Source organism: Thunnus albacares, chromosome 8 (assembly GCF_914725855.1).
Source record: "Thunnus albacares chromosome 8, fThuAlb1.1, whole genome shotgun sequence".
NCBI lineage: Eukaryota > Metazoa > Chordata > Actinopteri > Scombriformes > Scombridae > Thunnus > Thunnus albacares.
The window spans coordinates 21710408-21730052 of NC_058113.1; the positions used below are offsets into that span (position 1 = coordinate 21710408).

Sequence of the window (19645 nt, forward strand, 5' to 3'; positions counted from 1 at the left end):
TTTCAACAAGGCAAAGCGATTAATCGAGGAAAATAATTGGCAGACTAATCGATAATGAAAATAGCTGTTAGTTACAGCCCTAAAATATGAATTTCTATAAAATGTTGTTTCAGGTTTGTGCTATCAACTTTATGTTAAACACACATTTGCACGAGGAGTGTTGAGCATTCAACAGCAGCAACCTTGAGGTGTTGTTTTTAGTCCAGGCAGTCAGCTGGCTGCTGCTAGACAGAATGATGCACTTGGTGTTACCGAAAACAGAGACACCATTGTTCTCAGCCCGAGCTTAGAGACCCTCCTCCTCCTTCTTCCCCTCAGACTCTTTCCCCTCCATTCCCCCTAATCCAGGTGAGCTGAGGGAGACCATTGAAAAGGCTGTCTATTGTCCTCCCTCCCTCCCTCCCCTTCCCTTCTTCCCTCCGCACCACACCTGTATCAATGGACAGACCTGCCTTTGAGTAGTGCCCCTAGAGGGAAAGTAGCTCTGTAACATTAGATGATTGGGTAGTTTCTCTTGAAATGGAGGCTGATGGAGGGGCTTTTTTCTTCATGTGGATCGACCACTGTGGTGCCTTTTTATAACAGGTTTTCTTGGTGCACAAGACCTCGATGCGTTCCACAAATTGCATTTGTGTGCAGAAAGTCAGATATTTGTCAGTTCCTATGCATACATGCATATTTACACAGTGTATCATGCACATGCTCATTACTTGGCTGCTTTCCTGTTTTGGCTTTCTCTTTTGGCCTCTTTAGGAAGAGCCGGGAGAGAGGAGAAAGAAGGTATCTTCTCTGCTGACTAGTACTTGTCACTAAGACCTCTGGGTGTGTGCTCTCTCCCTCAGGTTGCTGGGAGCCATCTCCTGATTCCTCCTCCTTTTTAAAAGCTTTTAAAGGAAACGCTTTAACCGCTTACTTGTGTCCTTTTCCTCTATTCCCACTTTCCTCCTCTCGCAACAAGCTTGCGGCTGATTTGTGCACCAGTGATTCATGAATTTATCTCTGGCACGGCACAGTCATGCAGGGTGCACGCATGAGTGTGTGCATCTCCAGTGTGTGTGTGTGTGTGTGTGTGCGGTCTGAGCGACAGAAGAAGGCTGCATGCTGGAGGGGGGGTGGAAAGGTAGGGAGGGAGAAGCAGAGAGGGAATGTGCTGTGATGCCAGCCGTGATTAGAGCTGTAGCACTCGCCGTTTAAACACACATTTAAATAGACACTGACTGGGGAAGAGGGTGAGGAAGAGGATGTGGTTCCTCTGCTTGTGCAAACTAAAACAAGTGTTCGCAATTGTCCTGGTTTTAAATAGAAGTCCCTCAGGCTCCACCTTCCAACTTTCCCTTGTTCATTGGTTTATGTCTCTTTCTCTCATTTTCATCCACTGTTTCTTTCTCCTTTTTATTCTTTACTTTTGACACAGAATTGCTTTATCTGGCATAGATTATTGATGTCCTCCATGAAGCTTTTCTCTCTGTGCCGCCCTCCTCTACCTTTCTCCTCTGCATTCTTTTACATGACTCCCGCTTGTATGTCTGCTCATTTGGCTGTCATCCCTGCGCCAGTCAGTTCCCTTCCTCTCTTTCAATTTATCTCCCCTCCTCATTCCTTCCAGATGACTCTCCCTCCCCTGTCTCTACCCTGCTCACCTCAGCCCATTGTGAGTTTCCTTCCTGCCCTCACTTAACTCTGTCCCCCCCTTCACTCCCTCCTCCTTTTTGTTTTCCAACTGTTCACCCCTAACGCGTCACTCTTCCTTTTCCTCTCTGAACCCGACTCAGGCCTGCTTGTCTCAGGTTGGAGTGTCCTACTTTGATTTCCTCTCTGCTCTTTGCTCCTCCCCTCCTCTTTCTGTTGTTTATTTACATAAGGAGAGATGGAGGTAGGGCTGTCAGGATGGATTGATGGATGGTGAGAGAGGCCATGGGTGAGGGGATCTGGGCGTTTGATGGACGTTCCTGTCAGTCAGGATATTAAAGAATTGGCTGGTTCGTTATTGTAAAAAGGTACTCCTGTGGTAGACTTACCAGCTATATTCAGATATTCACCTCAGAGTGCTCATTCCTCTCTCCGCTGGTGTCCTTTTTGTTGCCACAGATCTAACATTATTTCCATAATGCAGCCTTAAAGGTCCTAACGAGCTAAAAGTAAACTATTCTTAAGATGTATATTGACATTTTAGAGCATAAAACCTCTCTGTCAACAGAGACACTTTGCCGCACCACACGTCTGCCCTTTAAAAAGCTTGTCCCTAGTAGATGACATAATTATGCAGTGTCAACGTGTGACAAGCTGAGCTTAGCTACATTAGAAGAATTAATATGCACAGCGTAGGAGGGAGCCTGTCCATGATCTTCTAATGCTTACAGCCACTCAATCCCCTCTGCTCATCTTGGGAAGCTATCACACTCTGCAGCAAGTTATCTCAGAAGCCATCAAGGCTAATGTTAGTCTTTTTTCCCTAGTAGCTGGTTTTAGGACTCATGTAATCTGCATCAGTATTGCATTCATTTGTCAAATATAATGAATGCACTTGAGCTTTTACTTGGCCATTTAATGCTGACACTGGGGTTAATTGGCCTTAAAAGAATCAGATATTGGCTATGATATCATAGTTATGCCAGTCTGATTACATATTTAATGCATAATTCAATATGAGACCATATTTCTATGGAAGCTTGAAACCTGAATTGATTTTAATGTGACACTTTGATTGGATTCCAGCTAAACACACAATTTTTAAGCCATGCTAGAGGCCTGGCTCTGGAGATGGCAATGAAGGTCAGTTGGTTCATGACTGTGGTCGAGACTGAAATATCAACAACTATTGGAAGGATTGCCATGTAAAAACTTCAAAATACCCTTTTAACTGGGGACAAATGGAAGAAACCTCAGGAAGAGCAACAGAGGAGTGATCCCTCTTCATGCAACAGATGCTGTGTAGAATAGAGCAAAATAATAAATCAACTATTGAATGGATTGAACTTTGCTAGATATTTAAATATCTCAACATTTACTAGATGGCTTTGCACAAAATTTTGCACAGACATTCATGGCTCACAGGTGATGCCCTGATTTTTTTTTTTTTTTTTTTTCCTCTAGGTCAACATTTTTTGTCATCAAAAATTAACTATCGGATGGATTGCTGTGAACTTTGGTCCAGACATTTATGGTTCCCCATTTATGAGACATTTTATGGTTTTAATAACTTAGATTCCCTGACCTTTAATCTAGCACCTCCATCAGCTCAAATTGTAAAATAAGTAATAACATACCCTCCAGCCTAATCTGTACTTTGTATTTACTGCTCATTAACCAGTGTTAGCATGCTAACACACAAAACTAAGATGGTGAACATGATAGACCTGCTAAGTATCCACATTTTAGCATTGTCAGTGTAAGCATTTTAGCATACTGATAGTTAGCTCAAAGCAAAACTGTGCCTAAATGCTCCCCCACAGAGCTGCTTGCATGGCTGTAGACTCTAAGTCCTGTTATTATGTGTTAACCATTGATTCAAATGTTATTTCAGACACTTTTCCTTCCTTGCAGGAAGGAGATGGAGATATATCTAATGAAATAATAGTTTCCTGGCTCTGACAGAAACACGCAGCACAAAATGTAAAATATCTTAAATGAAGAACAGCTATACAACACAGAGCTTTTCTTTTCCGTTTGAAATAAATTTGGCTGGTGGCACTTTGACTGCACATGAGTTAACAGCAACAGTGAAGGTAATGGAGTTGGAGGCCAGCGGTGCAGCCACCTACTGTGCCATATATCAATAACACCAAGTACAGGTCAGCACAGTGAGACAGTAGCCTGAGAAGTAATAGAACTTAAAGCTTGAAATATCACAGCAATTCTCTTGCTGAGGTGATAAGCTGCCCAAAGAGTGAACTGTAACTTGAGTGCTATTTAACTTTGCTACAGTATTTTTCATGCATGGTTATCCTAGTTTGAGCCAATGAACTTGATTCTTTTATAATCTTCAGTAAAGCAGTGGCATTAAGCACTTTTCCCAGTTTATTTTGTGAACAAGCTGTAGCCACATTGAGGAGGTAATACCACCAGCTATGCACTGACCTGTATAATATCCTAGTGACATAGCAGTGTGTACAGTGTGTGTTAGAGATATTGTTTTTGCTGTGAAAGTAAAAGAGACGTATAACTGTAGATACCAGGGGTACCCAGTATTGACTGGGGCGTGTGTGCTAAAAAGTAGACATTTCCTTTTCAAGTGAAAAGCTGCTTGGAGGACCTGCTGACAAATTGAAGGCATTGGTCAGTCTAGCACAAAATCATTAGATCGCCTAACAGTTGACAAACCCTATTTGTGCTGACTCTGTAATGGCAGAAGTGACAGGAGAAAAGGGGCTACAGAGATCATGTGAATAGCATGCTGTGGGATGAGCAAGGGGAAGAGGCGAGTGCAGGCCACACTGTTAGAGGTAAATGTATGTTGGCAGTAGCTAAAGGGAGGAAAAGAGTGAGCGCACAATGGCGAGAGGAGAGAGAGGAGCCTGTTACTGAACCATCAGTGGCGGTAATGAGACACAGGTGCAGCCCATGGAACCACATCCCCATCAGAGAGGAGGAGGCCGACTGCAAGGGTAGGAAGTAGTTGAAGATACCGTAGAGAAACACGACCCAATGCAATGCAACATTTCACTTCGATAGAACATTATTACTTATTAGCATGCACACCCCCATAGGAGCTCTTGAACAATCACCCGAAAACAGTAGGCACCCTGGGGATGTGTCATTACCCTGGGCGCCCAGGCTTTTTCTGACTCTCCATTCATTTGGATCTATTTTGAGCGCCTAGTTAAAAAGTCATAAGTGCAACACATTAAAAACAAGCATGACATGCAGCCACATCATAGGAATAATTCTGGGTCTTCGTTTGTAGTTCATCATCTCAGATCATTTCATTTAGACTTGGTTTTCAAACACATGCTAATGAATGAGGAGCCAGGAAAAGCCAGCTATGCAAAGCTCCAGCAACTGATTTCAGTACTTGATTGTTAATGAACTTATATTTGGGTTTGCTCGCTGAAAACAGAAAACGTTGGATTAGTTGGAAAAGCTACTTTCTGCTAAAATTGGTTAGCAGAAAGGATGCAATGAAAAAAAGATTAAGGAGGACCAAAGGGAGAATGTAAGGTGACAGATTGAGATAGGAGAGAGAGTAACAGGGAAGCAAAAGAGGAAAGAAGGGCACAAGCTGCACAGGAAAAGGTGTTAAGACAGTGTCAGGGGTATTGAATCAGAGGAGTGTGTGCGAGAATGTGAGCCGCAGTTACACACTCCCTACCGCAGGCAAGGTGGGTTGACTACTGTTGCTGCTATACTTGTTTTTCCTCAGCCAACTTGGAGATTGAGTCAAAGGCACACAGCAGATGGAGGATTTTTTGGAAGGCAGAAATTCTCACAGTAAAACGCGTGTGTGCGCGGATGTGCATGGTGTAGAGAGAGGGAAGTGTGATCCAGAGCAGGTGCAGTCAGTAAGTGCATGTCAGTGCATGGTTTGTTTGAATGTTAGACATCAGAAAGAGTAAGAGAATGGCCTTTGTATTCAGTCAAGACTGAGTTAGTAAATATTTTGCGAGGGCATGCTGCGTTGGTAGATTGTTCTTTTAGGCAGCGGGGGTGACAATGGAGGAGGGAAAGGAGGATGGCGAGCTAAAGGAAACTGTGAAGCAGCAGCTATGTTTATTGCACCATGCAGAGATGTGAACACAATCTGAGCTTTGTCCTGCGCCTGGGCTAACTTAATGTTAGAGCTAGCTGTGAGACCTCAGATAGACGCTAGCGTAAACTGCTTTGCTCTTTCCCCTTCATTTGCTGCCAAATGACATCGCTTACTCTGCTACGGGGTTGCCCTCGGTGCCAGTGGCTGCTATCATGAATGAACAATGTGTACATCTCCGGGTCCATACCCCTCCTCAGGGTGCTTCTCCACAGGCCGAAGGTGTACACTACAGGACACGAAGCTGGGCATGAGATGATATTCATGCCGAGGCAGTCTTGTTAGAGCAATGTTTGATGTGTCTCATCTTCCACCGTGGGAACGTGGTGTGAGTCAGAGGGAACACGTGAACCACACGTACATGCCAAACATGTATGCCGCACTGTGACCCCTTAGCTGCCCCTGTAGTGTTGTATGTATTTGTTTTGCTATTGTGTTAAGGCAGGGCCACTCCAGTGGGGGATGAGGGATAAGAGGGGTCATTCATTCATCTCACACATCACAACACACACACACACACACACACACACACCTCCCTCACAGGCCTTTCATCTTTACTCTCACAGGCTTCTCTTGTTCTGTCAGTCTCGCTCAAGAGAAAGAAGGCGAGAGATAGAGGAAGGATGTCAAGAAAGGGGTAAGAGGAGGGTGGGTAAAAGGCGAGAAGGAAAAGGACAACAAGCGATTTGAGTTTCCTGTTCTATGCAAAAGCATCTACCAACCTGCCTCACCCCTACTCCATCACTCCATCATCATTTTGGGAAAACAGTAACAGGTTGCAGAAGTTCTCCCTGCGTCTGTGCACTGTCATGTTCTTTTTCAATCGTTTCCACCCTCTGTCCCTTTAATTGTATCCTTCTCATCTCATCCTCTCCATGCCTCCACCCCACCACCCCACCCCCCCTTCCACTCTTCCACTCTTCCACTCTTCCTCTGTCCATCCCTGGCTCTCCCTGGGGCTTGCCTCAGTGGGTCGGTTCCAGTCTGTCTGTTTGCTGATGACTCCACTTGGAGCAGATGTGATGCTCAGCAGCTGTTGCTCTGCAGCATCCTCCCCCCCCCCCCCCTGCCAACTCTCCATATCTGTCTCTGCCTCCCCTCCAATGTCTCTTATGTTCGTATTTATTTACATGTCTTTTTGTTCCCCGCTATGCCGTCGGTCAACTGTAAATTGGCGAGTTAAATTTTACTCTCAGATCTCTTTTGTCTTTTCTGACCAGCCTCACCAATTCGTTGCACTTTCTAGCCTCCTGATGCAGCTGTTAACATTCAAAGCATATTAGGATTTTTGTCATAACAATAAGTCTGGAATCTCTGTGTGTTTGTCTGCCACATGAATGCCAACTGTCACACTGTAATCATGTGAAACAAATGCTGGCCATTGATGGCAGCTTTACAGAGGGCAGAGGGAGGGTATTGTTCCTCCATAAATCTGGCGAAATGAGGGAAATGTGAATGACTGTGTGTTTGTCAGTGCGAGTTGTATTTGTGTACTTGTGTTTATCCATCCAATGACAGAGTGTTGTTCAAAGCCAGGCCCAGAGCTAGAATTAGAATATCTATGTTTAGCTTGATGTTGAGATGTATAAGGACGAAATGGGACTTGGACACTTGAAGAATGATGAAGTGGTTTTTATTAAGGCAAAATCCCATCAGTGGCCTGCACTTCTTTGGATAGACTTATTAGAATCTTTATTGGCTCTCTCTGAGTTCATTTGTTCTCTCTTCGTCTTTCTGCCTCCATCTCTGCAAGGGTTGGCTGGCTGGTGAACTGAGCATTCTCTGACAGGTGCCCTCTCGTCTGAGATTAGAAGAGAAGAGGGCTTGGAGGAGGGAGGGGGGGGGGGGGGGTTCACGTCACTTTGATGACTTCGGCCCGGAGAAATGTGTTTCTGGACAGGCGTGTGGTTGCGTCTGTGTGGCAGGGGGTGCATGTGCGAGTGTGTGCGTGTCACATCTGTAATTGGTTGCTGCAGCTGCCACCATACCTCACAGCTCGGCCTCTGATCTTGTGGAAATCTGGGATCAGCGGGGCAGATCCGCCTGTTAATCAGCACTCAGACTGCGTGCATAGGAACGTCAACCTGTGCGCTTCATCCGGAGGCTGGAATATCACCGCACCCGGGATTTAATCGCTCCAGAAATCCCTTAATGGGAAACGTTACATGCAGTCTAATTTGAGGATGGTGAGATAAAACTTTAGTGTGTGTTTGACAGTTTGTGACAGTGCTGGTGTCTGTGTGTTCTGTGCGCATGACCGAAACACTGATAAGAGATATTGAGTGCCACTTTGCCCCTGCGCTCTCAGATGATAAGATAACAACAAGGCCAGGTCACTGCTGGCTCTCTTTGTACTTTACCCTCTCTGGTCTTCCCTCTCTCTGACCCAGAGAGCATTCATGGTGGCATACGGCACAGCGTCACAGGGAAATTCATAAGGGGGAATCATCACTCATTCCTGGTTCCCCTTTGAGGACTGCGCTAATTAGCCGGCGTCTGTGATTAGTTGGCTTGTGTTTGATCTGCTTCACTCCTCTCCCTCTCTGTCGAAAAGGCTGCCTGCCTGTGCTGCGATTTGGCTGTGAGGTGCACCAAACACACACAAGCAGACACGCAAAGACTCAAAAACAGACACACAAAGATGTACACAGCGGCAGATTCTTCCCTGCCTCTCGGAGACACTGCAGGTGGCCTCAGAGACACAGTTTAATACACCAGCAAACAGCCACACACAAACAAACGTGAGCTACAGTGCTCCAGACCAAAGTATGAAGCACTTCAGTAGAAAGAGTACGGCTGTTAATATTTTACTACTGCATACCAAGAACTATGTTTACTTTCACTTAGAGAGTTTCAGCCTGTCAATGAAATTCGAAAAAGCAGACGTTACACTGCTTACTAAGGCAACACAGGGCGTGGGTGGCTAGCTGAGAAGTGGATTTACTTAACTTAACCCCGAGTGATTACAGCCAAAGATGGGAGAATTATGAATGTAATTAAATTTGTACAAATCCCCCTTCGCTCCCCTTTTTGCATTAGGTCTCAGTGGCAAAGCACAGTAGGGGATATCCATGCTGCATTTAATATGACACAAATAGGAGCAATTCTTCCGTGCGTGACAGAACACTGTCTAATTACACAGAGGCTGTGATATTGAAGGGCCCGTCTGTCCTTGAAGCCGGCCACTAGAGCATGGCAGGGCCATCTCTGTCTGCTCATACCCCCATCTATCTATCGCTCTCTTCCCAATCCTCTATCTGTCACTCTGCATTAAAGGGGGTAGATGGTAAACAAAGGCAGCTCCAACCCAATGTAATGACGACCTGACAGGGGACGGCTCCAGCAGCTCGTTTGTATGTGTGTGTGTGTGTGTGTGTGTTGTTGTATTCCTCTTTATGATCTCTGGGAAGTAGCTTCAATCTTCTGAGAGTCAGATCAATTGTAGCATCATTGTGACTGCCGAGCCATTACAGACTAAAACCTGGGTCCGTACTGCTATTGAGGGGAAACTTGATCCACTGCTGCTCACATTTCAGACGGGTAAAGGTGTTGAGTTTGCCAAGCTGTTTATCCTTAATACTCAACATATTGTCCCATGCTAGGTTACTGATCGCAGGCTTTGCTCTTAATATGCAACCATATCTTTAAATAGAGTGATTGGTTTTGATTTTTATAACCTCATTTGTTAACCTCATTGTTTCAGAGAGAGCAGAAGATTCCTTTGAATGGCACTGGATTTGTTGACCTTTACTTTTCATCACTGACAGCTGCAAAAGATGTTATTTCTTTGGTCTTGATACTGCATTGTTGTTCACGGTACAGAACAGGGCCATGGTTGCTGTGGATGGTGCATTGGAACGTTGTTTTCATCATCTATAGACCTGGAACTAAGGATTATTTTCATTATCAATTATTAATCTGTTGATTTTTCCTAATCAATTCATTAATCAGGCTGCAAAGAGAAAGAAAACTATGAGAAGTACAATCATAAGAATGATGTCACCATAGCCAAAGATGCCTGTTTCAGATTTTCAGACTATCACTTCAAAACACCAAGATATTAGTTATAATGACTTAAAACAAAGAAATGCAGCAAATCCAGACATTTTTGAAGCCAGAAGCAGCAAATGTTTGGCATTTGTGCTTAATAAATAACTGTTTTATGAATAGGTTATCAAAATAGTTGGTTAATTTTCTGTCAGAAAATTGTCAGAGCATTAAATTTGTCAACAAATTAGTTCAGCTAAGTGTTTGACAATCAATTAGGGTACCACAGGATAAGTGTCTTTATTGAAAATGTAAGTCTTTTTCAGCCGCAGTTATTCTTAGTAACTTTTAGCAATCTTCTATGTAGTCTTTTGACCTTCTCCTTTATCTGCTGCTTTCATAGCTTATCACTAAAGGACAGATGCAGCTTGAACAGTATTGTTAACACCTTTTTGAAGTTTATTGGAATGAAACACAAGGACTTGGATTCCTTTGACCAGGAAATTGTACAGGAAATGATGTGCACACAGAGTTGCTTTGAGCACATTTTAGAGAGTAATTTGCTGCTGTCATCAAGTCATTGTCGTGTTTTACCTGCTTATCAGGGTTTTTTCTAAGTCCTTTATCTCCTCTGGGTATTTAATAGTTTATGTTTTTTTGTATGTATTTATTGTAAAGCTTTTAACTGTGTCTGCTGATTTCCTTTTTTATGAGTAGTTAAGCTGATGTGTATTGTTTAAGTCGTCATGCACGGTTGCTTTTTCAGGGATAATTTAAGTTGTTTTGTTTTGTGTTGCACCGTGCAGGTACATCCTCAGAGATATCCTCTGTTCTTCTATTAATGTGAGTGCCAGCCAGCCACGTCTTTTCAGATTATTTAGTTTTATTTTATTTAACAGACTAACTTGAGAGGAAATATCAGGGAATGCGCCCTTCCCCCTGTGATCTGTCTCCTTGAGCTGTACATCTGTCTGTCTTTCTATTAGTTGTTCATACATTCATCCATCCATCCGTCAACATCAAAACAATACACCATGTTCCCAAGGCAAGTTGTCATAGTGACTGTCCTTCAGAGAATAATCAAAGTTGATCTTAACGTTCAGTACAAAGGGAAGGGATGGAAGAGGGAAGGCTTACAACCCTGAGCACGACCTTCTCACACATCCCTGCTGTTTGTTACTCTTCTGCTCCATGTACCTGGCAGAAACCACAGTTCAAACCCTCTTTCTCTTTTGCTTTCTGCCTCTGTTTCACCCCTCCCACCTTGGTATCACCTTTCCCCTCCTCCTTTTTATGGGAGAACTGATAGGAGGTATGTGTTGAAGTGCAGAGTTTCATCTTACTTGCCTGCTATAGAGGCTCAAGACAATGGGTCGTTCACCTCCGCCCTCAAAGCTCTCTGCAGACCTGCAGGAAGGAAACTAAGACGCATACAGTGCAGCTGTTCCAGTAAACAAAGCATGCTTTCTCTCTGCTTTTAATTGCTTCAGTTATCTATTGTCTTAAATTCTTATCTTTTTGTTGTTTTTCCTCATCCTACCTGCCTGGTGTTTACTAATTGTTGCCATCTTCCAAAACTCATTACGGTTTTCATTTGTCTTTATGTAAAACACATCAAATTCCAAAGCTGGCACCTGTCCTCACTGTGTTTCGGTGAATATATCAGCTATCCATATGTCTGACATTTAAAGAATATAGTGTTCCAATGAAATGAGTCATAATCACAGCAAGTCATAAGGTTTGCTCAAATGTTAGCAATAGTTTTGCAAGAGCAGACATACTTTTTCAAATGTGGGTGTCACTTTTTGGAACATAAGTTGGCTGTCCTCTTAAATTTTTCTCTGAAGACTTCTTTTCGATGCTCCTACACAGACTTGCCATCGGTAAATCGATGTAGCTGGTTGTTGCTGGTTGTTGCTGGCTGCTGAGACAGACACAGTCATCAGTTTATCATAATATCGGTACGCTCCTCCTTGTTTGTTTGCTTGTGGTGCCTGACCCTCTGTCTTCCATATGGCTGGTATTGATTTGGTAACATGCTGTGTGATCCTCCTGACAGATTGAGTGTGCTAATAGCAGTCTCCCTCATATCACAGTACTGCATTTTAATCCTTTAATGTGCTGCATAAATTGGATTGGTCTCTCACCCCTCCAACTATGAATGAGCTGTATATTGACAGTGTTGTTGACCAATGGGCTCGTCAGTAGCAGGATGAGTGGCAGCCCTGACACTGTGGGAAGAGCAGCTGGGAAAATGAAGGCCCCCCCAAGGAGAAGTAAAGGTGAACGTTGGCGATGGAAAAACCAGGAAACACAGCTGTGTTTGGGTCCAGAGGCGGGGTTGTCATGGAATTCCTCTCACTTTAACAGGCAGCTCGGTTTTAATTCGGGGAAAGGATCACACCCAGCCTGAAATATCCTCTCTGACACCTCAGTAGACTCTCACATCCAAGTGTTGTTAGGGAGGCGAAAATAGGACGCATAATCACATTATGTTAACAACTGACATAGCGAGGGAAGGATGTATACACATGCACATACACAACATGATGGATGAAGAGATACACTCACACACACCCACACAAACATACACACACACCCCGCCTTGGGCATTTGCAGAAGTACCTGGCACTTTCTTCTAGCTGTGCACTTCTGACTTTGCCTTATCCTTTAATTCATGGCTATTTCCAAAGTGGGATGCTGCCAGACTCTGGACACACACACACACACACACACACACACACACACGCACACACACACACACACACACACACACACACACACACACACACACACACACTTCCAGAGTCATTCAGAAAGTGATGTGTGAAACCTGACCTGGTAAAGAGGTGCAAAGACTCAGCATGCATAATGGGGAATAGATCAAAACACTGACCCAAGACCTGTCTGAAAAATGTTTTCCCAAACCCTCAGATTTAGATTTTATGCTCACAAACTGGCTGCAGATCTGTCACTATGGTCACCCAGCAATAAAACCCAATATTACATGCAGGGCTAAAATAACATGCCCAGTACAATTACCATGAGGAGCGATGGCACACAGGGCTGGAATGAAGAAGTAAGACGGAAAAAGAACTAGCTGACTAAAAAAAAAAGTAGTCAAGGAAGAGCGGAATGAGCCAGAGGGATAAAAAGGATTTATTCCGAAATGAAAAGACAGGACAGGGCTATGGCACAGAGGAAAAAAAAAAAAAAGTGAGCGATGCTGAGAGAAGGCGAGAGCGGTGGAGGTAGAATGATGTGCAGGGCCCAACAAAGCAGAGCCAGAAGCCGCAGGGGAGCTGGGTGTCTGTCAGCCATCCAGCCAGTAAGTTATTCAGTCACTTATTCAGTGGGTTGGAGCAATAGCAGTAGCAAGGCAGCATAGAAGCAGCAGTTATTTGTTTGGCTCAGGAAAGTGGTGTCCTTTGTCCACAATAAACTTGCATTTACAGGCGAGACTGTACTAACCCTAAATGGACCCAGCGCCAGATGAAAACATGCAATACCATAAAACTGTGCTTGGATCTTATGACCTTGGTCATTTTCTTTTTTTTTGTGTGTTTTATGCTTTATACACCGCTACTTTTATACAGTTGCTGTATTTCTTCATTCTTTATTGCTGTCTTTCTCTTTGACCATCTCTCCTTCCCTCACATCCTTCGCTAGCTTCCCCCACTCTCCTGGGTCAGGTACAGTGTAGATGTTGGTGTTTATCAATAATGAAGAGATGAGAGGAGGAGGAGGAGAGCACACTGCTTTCGTTCTTACCCAGGGATGAATTATTTACCCAGCGGAGAAGAGTGCCTCTCCACCGAGTGTGTGTGTGGATGATCGTGTGTGTCTCTGTGACTGTCTGTCTAGATGTGGTTATGCTTTACCTAGCAGTTACATGTGTGGAAATGCATTTTGTCTCACCTTTACCATACACGCATTATTTTGACTACTTTGCAAATCATTTTTATCTCTTATGCATGGCTTTCCCTTAGCTTGGCGGATGCTAAATGATTAAGGGTGTTGTGTATGTTGTTGGCTGTTAGGTTCATCCTGTTGCGAGGTGTGATACGCTGCTGTAAAACAAAAGAAACCACCATGTATGTTTGATGGATTACTCCAGTTTTTCCAGTTTCATTCAGACAAACATGATTCTCATTTCAAACCTGTTTGACCGACAGAGAAATGTTCAGTTTTTGGTTTGTACATAACCGAGAATGTAAGATAGAGGATGAGAGCGTGAGAGAGGTTCACTGAGAGATGTGTATATAGGCTATTGTATATGTAATTTCATGTCAGTGCCCCTCTAGTTTAATGGCTGTGGGATCCCATTGTGAATTCTTGTGCTCTGCCAGGTTCCTACTAGTCTCAAACTCATGCATACTGTATAGACTATGTCTCACAGCAAGACTTAAGGTCATGGTCCAGCTTTGGATGCAGGAGGCTTTGGCATTTCAGTGTATACAGTTTTGAGAGTATGAAATGTTTTTTAAGGGTTTCAAAACTTCCCTGCTGGGTCTTTTTCATTAAGATGATACACTTAATTGAATTGGCAAATGCTTATTTTTGCAAATAATATTCACTCTTTTCCTAGGGCATGTTTATTATAAACAGGCGACTAAATAGGAATATGCATCAGTATACAGATGCATGTGTATACACACACTCATCAAACACACACACACACACACACACACACACACACACACACACACACACACACACCTCCCTGTGCAGATTTCTCCTCCAGCTGTTCATTTCTCCTTGGCACTTTGAAGCCTGTTCATGTCTCCCTGTGTCCCTCCCTCCAAACCCCTATTTCTCCTTCGCTCCCCTTCTGTTACATTTCATGCATTTCTGCCTCCCTTCCTCATTTCTGCCTGTGTGTCTGATTCTCCCTTCTCTTCTGTGTTCAGAGTTGGTTATCAAATATTTCATCATGTCACTGTGAACAAAGTGAAATATAGCACTCCGTTCTCCTCGCACCTTTTTTTTCCCTTCTGCTCCTGTTGCATCACAGGGTTTGGTTTTTACTTCCTGTCTCCTTCATGCAACCCCTCTGTAACACCCAACTCTTTTTACCACTGTTTTTCTTTGTCACATTTCCAAGTTGATTGAACATTTGTGTTTATTTCTGAGTGTGGTTCTTATGCGATAGCCTTGAAGTCTTTGAAATGAAGGACCAAGGTGCTTTCGACTCCCACCAGTAAAACTTACAGCATTAATGGATTATAATACGATTGGAGAAGTACATAATGCACGATGGCTACTTCTAAATGTAGCTTGCTCATGTGCTATCGATTGGCCTCTTATAGAGAGTCCAGTGGAAAGGTCAATGAGAAGAGGAGACACATCTCAAGTCTTCATTTCCTAGTTTTATTCTTGGCTTGTCAAACTGCCTCGCCTGTCAAAGCTAAGCTGCATTCCCACTCTGCTCCCTGCATACCAAAGTATCTACATATAAATGTGTGTGTGCACGCAGGGTATGCACGTTCATTGTAGGTTTGTGTGTGTGTGTGTGTGTGTGTATGTGTGTATGTGAAGGTCAGAGGCACCAGTGCTGCAACAGTGTCGGGTAGCAGCAGCAGACAGCAGGTTCAGGTTGGTGCCGTTCCAGACTCCAGCTGATAACGGCTATTAGTACAGACCAGCAGCAGTTTGGACATGACATGCAGCCACAGCAGTGTCACCATTTTGATTTAGGACTCAATAATAGCAACATTACACTGAAATCACAGCTTTAAAGGCAGCTACACTGTGAGTCATTTTAGGCAGTTCTTTTTAAGTAGAATGTCAAACAGCAGGTGTCCGCTTTATACTATCACAGCCTATGAGTTTTTAAAACTGCACGAAGCAGCTAACAGAGTTCAAGAAGATTTATGGTTGCATAAATTGCACAAATTACAAGTAGATCAGTCACAAAAACTGCATTATTATTAGTTGGTAGAAGGATCACTCTAGAGAGTAAGGTCCTGACTTTCGGCTATTAAATTGAGTGTGTTAACATTTATATTAAGTGAACAATGAAGAATTGTAGCCCTATCATCGTCCTGCTGCACTGTTCAAAAATTGGCAGCCTCTATATAAAGAGGGCTGATTCCCACACTGGAGTTGAGCAGTATGGAAGTAAACTCCCTGAAAGCTGAAAGTCACCACTTTAATTTCAGTTATTGTTTCATTCCAAGTCCATTTGCTGGAGTACAGAGCCAAAACAACAGAAAATGTGTCACTGTCCTAATACTTACAAACTGCACTGTACAAAACCACAACCCCAGTAATAATTGCAGAATTGAATTGGCAGCTCTGTGCCAATATTTCAAAAAAACAAAATTGGGACATTGGGAGCCTTACAAAGTTGGTATTTGGTGCTTTTGGAGCTTTCATTTATAAGTATCCAAGGCCGGAGCAAAAACAGACACTGAGAATAAAACACAGGCCCTCAAACAACAAAAAAGTAACACGATTTGATAAATAGTCGTTTTTCAATACTCAAGCTCTTGTTTGGAGGAAATTCAATGATGCCTTGAACCCACAGTGTCTGCTTGTGACTGTTAAACATAGTGGTGAGGTAATGACATGGACACTCAACATGCATTTATTATGAGTGAGGAATTTGATGTCATCCTGCAGTCTAAGGTACAGCCTGTGTTGTAAAATCAGGATGACAAGGCCGCCATATGAAAAGCTAAACAATTTCAGGTGCTTTCATTAATAAGTCACATGAAAAAGCCTTTCTAAACACTAGATCTGAACACGACTGCACTGAAATAGAAATGCATTAACGAAGAATAGAGCACAACAATGATTTCTAACAGCCCAGAGGATTGGAGCTGGTAAAGTGCAAGTGGTGTTTTTGGTCAATGGCAAGTAGTCATTAAGCCACCAAGACTGCAGAGGTGATTATACTCAAAAACCCTTTCCATTGTGAAGCCTGACCAAAATGCGGTATCAGGAAAAAAACTCATTTCATTAAATCACAAGTGTCACCCTTGGGTTTAAAACTGAGCTTGCCAAGTCATGAAGTTTGAAAGGTGGACTAGGAATCAATCTAATTCCCTTGTAAGAAAGAGATTATGTTTGAGGAGGAAAAGTCAGAGAGAGAGAGAGAGAGAGTAGGCAGAGACAGAGAGACAAGCAGAGAGAGATTCCATCAGGCCAGAATAGTGTCGCCCCACCCTGTACTCTATACTGCCTGTATCAAAGCTATTATTCTTCAGGAATGGAGAGGGTGGGCACAACAATAACAACAACAAGAGAATAATGGAAATTTGCACAGACCTGGAAGAATAATGAAAGCCCAGAATGCTTATTGAGACAGCAGGCGCGCTGGAAAGGCCAAAGAAAACACACCCACATCTTCTTCCTCTCGTGCTCTCTCTAACCCACTCAGACACACACAAACAAACACACACACACACACACACAATGGATTGCTAGGAAGCAATCTTCAAGAACATGGAGAGTGGGGAAGCTTCATTCTCACCCACCTGACAGTGCATAGCCACTAGCTTGATGAAATGGTAGAGTCAGTGAGCTCTGAAGGCCATTAGATATTTTAGGTGATGGCCTGCTCTCCCTGTCCCCCTGACGTTGTGCTTTTCTCCACTATAGTGGGGATCAGGCGGAGGACATGAATGCCATTAGGCGTCGGAGTCAGCCAGCCAGGCAGCGAGGCAGGCGGACACTGGCTGATAAGCGTATGTTCGTTTTATAAGCCACTGCTGGCTCAAATGGACTGCAGAGAAAATTAGGGTTTTGAGTATTTTTTTTTTTTTCTCGCTCGCCCACTTCCTCTCTCCCATTCACGCCGTTTCACTCATTTTTTGTTTTTTTTTCTCTCTCTCTCTCTATTCACAGCCACAATGTTTCTCACAAGGTCAGGTGTGGAGTCTACCCTGCCTCTCACCGCTCCGCGCCTCTCGCTCTTCTCCCCTCATCTGCTTCTCCTCGCTCTGTTTCTCTCTACCTGTACCACCTCCCACCTCTCCATTTTTAGTTTCTCCCACCGCATCTCGCCTGATCCGTTTTTCACCTACTTCTCTCCCTCTCCCCTTGTTTTTTTTCTTCTACATGTCTCTCTCTTTTGTCCCTCAGCTGTCTCCTATTAACCTTGTTTATAGCTCTCACTGTCTCCCCTTCAAGATCCTCCTCCTCTCTCCTCTTCTCTCACCATGTTCTCTTTTCGCTCCCTCTTTCATTCTCTATTCCTGGCACCATTTTCTCTTCACACCCTTTCATCCCCACTTTCTTTACACCCCCCCGCCCCCGCTCTCATCCTCCCATCACTTTGGCATTCCCAGGCTGTCTCTCGTCTCCTCTTTTCATCCTTCCATCCTCCTAGCACACTTCCTCTCCTCCTTCCTTCCTGATTCATTTTCCTCTTCACAGACGAATGGTGGGAAATATGTAAATGTCAGCGTGACCAGGCAAGGGATCAGAGAGGACGGTGTTAATATGGCAGGGCTGTCGTAGCACCATCAGCATAATGTGTGTGTGTGCATGCACATCATGTGGGTGTTAAAGACATAATGATAGGTGACAGTGCTCAGTGACATCTGATTACTTGGGGATGTTGAAGAGGGCAGTCTGCATGTGCGTGCATTTGTTTGTTCGTGAGCATTTGGTGGCGTTTCTTGTATGTCACCTGAAGGCAGCAAAGCTACTGTAAAGTAGAGCAGCAGTGACACAAGTCTTCTGTTCTCACTCTCCTCCCCTCCAACCCCCTCTGTCTCTCCGTCTGTCTCTCTCTCTCAGTCGCTCCTCCTTTCTTTCCTGTCTTACCCTTGAACCGTCTTTTATTTTCCAATTCCCTTAGTTCCTGTCTCCCTCCGCCTCCTGTCTCTCTCTTCTGTTTAATATGACCAATGCTTTCTAAATATTTATACTGACAATTACTATTTCAAATGCCGCCTTGCCTCAGCATTTCCGAAAGTCTGATGTGTCCATGTATATGCACACACGTGCACACGCTGACTTTTTCTCTCTGTGTCTGCCAATGATGAGACCAAGTCTCTGACACTTCAGGGCTAGGGATTTGGGGACTATCAAGGAGGATGCGGGCGTGCAAGTCTTTGTATGTCTTGTGTGTAATATTCATTTCCCTGGGGCTGTATGGAGTCTCATAAGGCCAGCCTGTTTCTCATCTGAACTCTGGCAGGACTTGACCTGTGTTGGCTCTCCTTATTGCCTCCGAATGACAGACAACAGGCCCGGCTTGGCTCTGCCTCCACATTATGTTTGGACACACAACGTTTGTGTATGTGTGTGTATGTGCATCTGTTTTTGTGAGAATTTCCACATGCACACACAAGTGAAATGTAACTTATTGTCAGTACCACTCTATGTTATGACCTCTGGCCTGTCAGGCTGACAGTCCATACACCCCAATCAAGGCAAGTAATCAAGGGTTTCAATAACCCATCATGCCCACTTCTCTTTCTCTGCTGCATCCTTTGGTACATTTCCCATTCCCAGAGCTAATCTGTAGTTACTCAGACCACTTCAGGTAAAGGGTTGTAGCTTGAGCTTCACTAAATGCTCCAGACAGTTGAAAGATCATCATAAACCCAGAGCTTGACAATAAAGCTGTCGCAAAATGCATATGTGTAGAAATGCGTGTGCACATGGTTGTGTGTGTGTGTGTCTACTTGCGCAGACATGCTGGTTCATGTGTGTCCAAGGGAGAATGAAAGGAGTGAGCGGCCCAATAAGGCTCACTGCTGCTCCCATGGGCTGCTTAGTGGTTGCCCAGAGGTTCCTCTGTGGCTACAAGGGGGTTGTTTTGTGGTTGTAAATTGGGCTGGTCCTGGGAGAGCTGGTGTTATTCTAGGAACGGCTTGTTTTCCTCCACTTTCCCACTCAGTGTTTCGCTCATTCCTCTTTCTTCTCTTTCTCTGTATTGATATCTCAGATCTCCCCAGA

The 19645-nt window shown here is 43.9% G+C and overlaps 1 protein-coding gene across 3 annotated transcripts in view; it reads left to right on the forward strand.

The window, feature by feature from the left end:
• si:ch73-22o12.1 (nectin-2) overlaps positions 1-19645 on the forward strand; it is a 78502-nt gene that overhangs the window by 8935 nt on the left and 49922 nt on the right. The gene's annotated exons all lie outside the window — the stretch shown is intronic.